Source organism: Spinacia oleracea, chromosome 4, assembly GCF_020520425.1.
Source record: "Spinacia oleracea cultivar Varoflay chromosome 4, BTI_SOV_V1, whole genome shotgun sequence".
NCBI classification, from domain to species: Eukaryota; Viridiplantae; Streptophyta; class Magnoliopsida; order Caryophyllales; family Amaranthaceae; genus Spinacia; species Spinacia oleracea.
Genome location: NC_079490.1, coordinates 46,919,466 through 46,925,973, shown reverse-complemented (window position 1 = coordinate 46,925,973; position 6,508 = coordinate 46,919,466). Strand labels below are relative to the sequence as shown.

The 6,508-nt window shown below is 42.8% G+C and overlaps 1 pseudogene; it reads right to left on the bottom strand.

Moving 5' to 3' along the window:
* Positions 1 to 1,368: 1,368 nt before the first annotated feature.
* Positions 1,369 to 1,469, bottom strand: LOC130460413 (uncharacterized; annotated as a pseudogene).
* Between the last annotated feature and the right edge of the window lie 5,039 nt (positions 1,470 to 6,508).

Genomic DNA, 6,508 nt, shown 5'->3' with positions numbered 1-6,508 from the left:
ATGGATTTCTTGATTCTTAGAATGATTAGTGAGTAGAAATAGGTTAGGGAAAGGGGAGAATCTAGGGGCTTAATTAGGGGAAATTGATGATTGATTGTTGATTGATTAATGTGATTAAATATGATTTGGTGATAGGATATCCATGCTTAATTGAGTGGTAGTTGCAAATCCTATTCGATTAGATTCAATTGGAAGCATAGGTTAGGTTTGGCAAGAGATTGTGAGCCTATCTTGTGTTAGCAAATAGTTGTGCCTATTATATGCAAGTAGTTTAGTCTAGGATTATGCGAAAGCTCTTCCTTAGGCTAAGTTGCTTCGCGTGCTCCATCCGAGAGGTGGCGAGCACGTCATTTGATGCTTTTTGCCTATTTGCCAAGTCGTTGCATGATCGTCATTGCTTGATAGTTTAGTTCACTTCCCCCGATTTCCCTAGCCTATCCCCAACTCCCTAACGTTTCCTTTTCTTGATTCAACTTCGCATAATTGTTAGTTTTAGTTTCTTAGTGATAATTCAAACCAAATTCTTGTCCGAACTAGCTTGACATCTAAACTCGATAACCACCGTTTCTATGGGAGGATCCCTATACTTGCCGCTATAGTTCATATAGCCGGTTAGTCTGGCGGTTTTATAAATTTTGTTTGGTGAGGTGTATTTCTATTCAACGACGGAAAGCCACCCTACCAAAATAGCGCCGTTGCCGGGGACGGTCGTTGTTGTTGACTTAGTTGAGACTAGTTCATCATTAGAAAATACAAAAACATTGCAACTTTTCTTAGCATTCTTTTCCTTGGCATTGCTCACGGTTTTCTTGAGTTTTTATGCTTGTTAGGGGGCGTGCTCGTCAAAGGATCCTCCATCCTCATGACCTTGAATTGGAGAGGACACTTAGGAGACTAAGGCGTGTTCGATCTAGCTCATCAAGCCATAACAGATTCGAATCGTTGAGTGTTGGTAAGGAACAACAAGTGAGTGAGGAAGCTTTTGAGAATATGGCGCTCTCGGTTAAGAACTTGGGAATACTGGGGGCATTTGAAGCAACATGCGGTATTCAAGCCCCCACAACAAGTGCCAACAACTTTGAGATCAAGCCCGCCTTGATCAACTTGGTCCAAAGCCACCCCTTTTGTGGGAAGAGCAACGAGTCACCTCACGAACACCTCAAACAATTCGAGCACTATTGTGACACAATCAAGCACAATGGTGTTACATCGGAGTACGTGAGGTTGACCTTGTTTCGTTTCTCACTACTTGGGCGAGCTAGTGATTGGCTTGACAAGGAGGTCAAGCCCAACTCACTTCGCACTTGGAACGAGGTGACTAGTGCTTTCTTGAGCAAGTTTTACTCGCATGGGAAGACGACGGAATATCGCCACAAAATTCAATCCTTTGAGGAAAGGCGAGACGAGTCACTTTTTGAAGCTTGGGATCGTTTTAAGGAGTACCAAAGGGAATGCCCTCACCATGGGATCCCTAAGTGGTTGTTACTTCAAACCTTCTACTTGGGGTTGAGCCCAAGTTCAAAGACAAGTGTAGATGCGGGCGTGGGAGGCCCCATCATGAACAAAACCGAGGATAAAATTGAAGAGATAATTGAGGACGTGGTCCAAAATTATCAAGCTTGGCATGTTGGTGCAAGGGACTATGATGGCAAGGGAAGGAATAATGATGGTAAAGGATCGGTATATTCTATGGAGCAAGGTAAGATCATTGAGAAGCTTAGCTCGAGGTTGGAGAAACTTGAAAGCACGCCAAGCCAACCACCATCTCCATTTGCGGGAAGAGCAACAAGCCAACCACCATCACCATCTACAATTCCATCACCTTCGGCCACTCTTCTCACTAAGGGGAAGAGCAAGGTTAGTTCCTATGACACAATGCCTCCGGGCACTTCTTTTTGTGATAATTGCCAAGATTTTGGTCACTTCCCCAATGCATGCCCCTTGGTTCATAATGTGTCTTTTGTGGGTTATGGCCCTTCCTATGATTGTGACTTTGATATGGAGTATGCTCATGCCTTGAATGAGAGGTCTAGAAACGATAACCCCAACAATCAAAATTTTGCTAGGCAACCTAGAGGGCCCCCTATGTATGGTTCCCACCAAGGCTATGGCCAAGGAAGTGGTTATGATAGCCAAAACCGAGGTGGCTATAGAGCACAAGGCTATCAAGGCCAAGCGCCCTATGGTCAACCTCAAGGTTTGCAATCAAAGCTAATACAATCAAGGTAGTTATAATCTCAACCATCAAGGTGGAGGGGGTTATAACTACTCTTATGGGCAATTTAGGGGTGCCTCTAGTGGGGGTTATCCTTTTAACTCGGGAGGTCCATATGGTGTGTCTCAATTTACACCTCCCGGATTCGATGGACCGAGGACCTTTGGCAACCAATATCAATCAAACCTTAGTGGTTATGGCAATGCACCTCCACCACTCCCGCCTCTCAAGTCTAATCTTGAGGCTCTGATGGAGTCGTTTGTGGGGGCGCAAGCGAAGAAGAATGTCGAGCTTGAGGATGGATTCAAGCAATCCAACACTCACTTGAAGATGATTGAGACCCAACTTGCACAACTAGCTAGCACCATTAAAGAGCAACAAGTGCATACTAGTCTCCCACCCCAAGGTCAAGTACCTAAACGAATGTACTCGGTTGTGACTCAAAGTGGGATGACTCTAGATGATGATGCTAGGCTAGTTGATGCATCTTGCTCTAGGGGTAAGGATTCTACGGGGAATGAGTCTCCGGACTATGATAAGGCGAAAGAGGAGTCTCATGTCGACAACTTGAGTGATGGTGATAAGTCGAAGGAGACTACTCTTCCTCCTCTCCCAATTCCTCCTCCCCCCTACCCTCAAAGATTTGCCGGTGAAAATCTTGATGATAAATTCCATAAGTTTTGGGAAACCATTAGCAAGCTATATGTGTCATTGTCTTTCACCGAGGCGCTCAAGCAAATGCCACATTATTCTCGGTTCATGAGAGACATTTTGAGCGGCAAAAGGACTTGTGTCACTAATGAAACCGTGCACCTAAGGGAGCATTGTAGTGCTTTGATTTCAAGCCCTTTCCCCCCAAAGCTCAAGGATCCCGGGAGCTTCTCGATTCCTTGTATCATCCAAGAGCTTAGGTTTGACAACGCTCTATGTGACTTGGGGGCAAGTGTAAGTATTTTGCCGTTCAAAATCTATAAGAAACTTAGTCTTGGTGATCTCACCCCTACCCCTATGTCCTTGCAACTAGCCGATCGCTCGGTTATGTTTCCATTGGGTAGAGTTGATGATGTTCCCCTTGTGATAGGGAAGTTGACTTTTCTTGTGGACTTTATTGTCTTGGATATCGATGAAGACGCCCATACCCCTATTATTTTAGGGAGGCCATTCTTGGCTATGGTGGGTGCTCTCATCGATGTTCAAGGTGGCCTTATCACTTTGAAGGCGGGAGACGCCAAGGCTAGTTTCAAGCTTGCAATTGATGAACATTGTTGCTCTAAGATGAAGAGTTGTATGAAAATTGACACTCTTGCTTGTGTTGAGGACAATCATTCTTGTGCTAATGCTTCTAACAACCCTTGTGTTCTTAAGTGTGATTTTGAGATTGAAAGGAAGGTGAAGAAGGATATGCACGAGAGCTCCTTTGTGCTAGGTGATTCCTATGATGATGTCATCACCATTCCCGACACATTCGGGATGGATCTTGATGATGTGGGGTCACTCACTCCGGCATGTAATGGTAAGAGGTGTATGAGCAAGAAGTCTAAGAAAGGCAATCCTACGCTTAGGAAGACTTGGTTTGCTCCCCACTCTTAAGTGGTGGTTTGGGTAAGTTGTTTGTGTCCAAGGAGGCCAAGAAAGGTTTATTGACTAGCGATGACCCAAGGTTGTTTGTGTTCGACCCCCCTTGACTTTTGGGGGGTCCGTCAAGCTAATGACGTTAAACGAGCGCTACCGGGAGGCAACCCGTGTATTCATTTCCTCTCTTGTCCCCCCATGAGCTTTGGGGGGATTCGTCAAGCTAATAACGTTAAACGAGCGCTACCCGGGAGGCATCCCGGTCGTCTAACCCCTAGTTTTTGTTTTTGTTTCATTTTATGCATTAATTTTCCATTTAATTAGCTTTATTTTCTTTTCCTAGTGAAGTTTCAAAGATTCTTGCAAAATCATGTTTTGTGCGACCGAACGTCCTTTTTCGTTTGATCGCACAAAACTGATTTTGGGAGGCAGAATGCCCATTTTTTGGTAAACGATCGCATAGAACTATATGTTCGATCGCACAGGTCTGTGCGATCGAACATCTTTTTTCGTTCGGTCGCACAGCCAGGCGGGGCTTATTCTGAATCCTCTTTTATTCAAAAAATCGCAAAACTCCCCATTTCTTCATTCACTCGACACTCCTCTCACACTCTCAACTTCTTTGCTTTCTTCTCTCACTTCATACTACTACTCCTCATCAATTTCATTCAATTCCCTTCACAAATTTCACTTCCCATACATCAAATTCACACAATCTCATTCATCCCAACCCCTCAAATCCCCAAATTTTCAGATTTTTGCAAAAACCCCCAATTTCTAGGGTTTTTGTGAACTTTGTCATACTTGTGTGTGTGGTGAATTGGAACTCTAGAGGCTACTTGGGATCGATCCTAGACCACTTCCTTTGCTTGTGGTAATGATTTCTTTCCCTTAATTCTAATATTTCATTCCAATTTCACCATGTTCATATTATTTTTGGATTTTCTGAAATTTTTGGTTATATGGGTGGTTGGGATGGTCCCCGAGCAGAGCCACCCCATGGCAACTACCCCCTTTCAGCCCGAATATGGTTGGCCGCCCTAACCAACCCTTCGGGTCCCGATGTGGACCCCACCTACAATTTCACCCCGTTCACCGACGACGCGACTCGTGCTCATCGTCTTGAGCGGGATGAATATTGGAGTATTCATGATGCGAAGGGTAAAGGGCATGCCCCGGGCCCTTCTTCTTAGGGTTCACTCCATTTCTCCCCCATCTTGATGTGATGGTATGCTTGTGATTAGCTTGGGGGAGAAATGCGGAGTGGGGGTTTGCTATGAGGACCCTTTGATGATGGTTGGTTTCGTTGTTCTTCTTGCCACTTAGTGTGGTTGTATATATGATGATGAGATTTTGCTTGTTTTGAGTTTGTTTTGGCCATTTGGCCTTGTCTACTAACTTTTTTCTTGATTGTTTTTTAGTGTTCCTTGTGGTACGGTTTTATTGATGTGAGTTCATGCTTTCCACCAATGCCTTGTTCGTCGATATTTTGGTGAGTTTGGTTCGGTTTTTAACGGTTCTTTGCGGGACTTTCTCCCACGACATATTCGGTAATATCCTTCTATCTCACATGCATTATTTGGGACGGGCATCTTGCATATAGGGCATTTGGTTGGATGGGTATCTGTGCCCCTCCTTGCTTAGTTTTAGGCCTTGAGGACATGGCCTAATTCTAGCTTGGGGGGAGTTTTGTTGTGTAGTTGCCTATTTGTGATGCTCATGTCTTGGAAACCATACCATTATGTGCACTTGTATATATTAGTTTCTTGTTTTTAGTTTGATTTGTTTGATTTTAGTTTCTTTTCTTTTCGTTTGTTTTGTTTGTTTGTTTTGTTTTCCTTTTTGGTGTGTTTTTCTTATTTTCTTCCTTTTTCTTTTTTTTTCCTTTCCTTTTGTCAAGGCAAATTTTTCTAGGTTTTCTTAGGCAATATTCTTGATTTGGGCAAATAAAATTGGAACTTGTAGACTAGAATGCTTTTATTCCTAATTGGTAGATGTTTACACGGTTTTTAATGTCTTGGGTCGAATCTATGATTTAGGTGTTAAGAAATTTGGTTAGAACTTTGGGTAGCATGCGTCTTGAACCCTTGGCTTGTGGTAAGATGGTGTCGATCTCTCTAGTGACTTGAAATCGGAGAGAGTGGTATTTGCTCCCATATGAGGTTCATGTTCAAAATAGCCTAAACACATATACATATATTGAGTGGCATGGATCCTTGGCATTGACTTTCTTATCTCCCGAATTTGACTATTTCCATCCCGAGACCGCGACCGAACTACTTTAGGGGACGATAGAGGCATTTCTTTCGGTGACTATTTTTCTTTTTTTTAGTTTAGGACTTTATTTTCTATTTTTCATATATTTTTGTTTGCATTTGCCCCCTTGCTAGCCATTTGAGCCTTTCCCCTTCATTTCTTATGAACACACTACAAGCCTAATAGCCGTTGTTTTATTTTCACCCTTAGAAGTGATAGTGAAGCTTTGTGTTATGATGCTTGTTGGTTTTGAATGAATATGCAAAGTTGAGGAATGATTGTTATTGGTATGAGTGGCAAAGTTTGGGAAGTATGTTGTATATAGTGAATAAAATGATGCAAAAGCAAAAAAAAAGAGAGTGAAGTTTTGAAAAAGCCAAAAATTGAGAAAAACAAGGCATGAGAAAAGTTTCAATTGAAAAAAAAAAAGAGAAAATCAAATCAAGAAAAAGTGAAAAAAGAGTT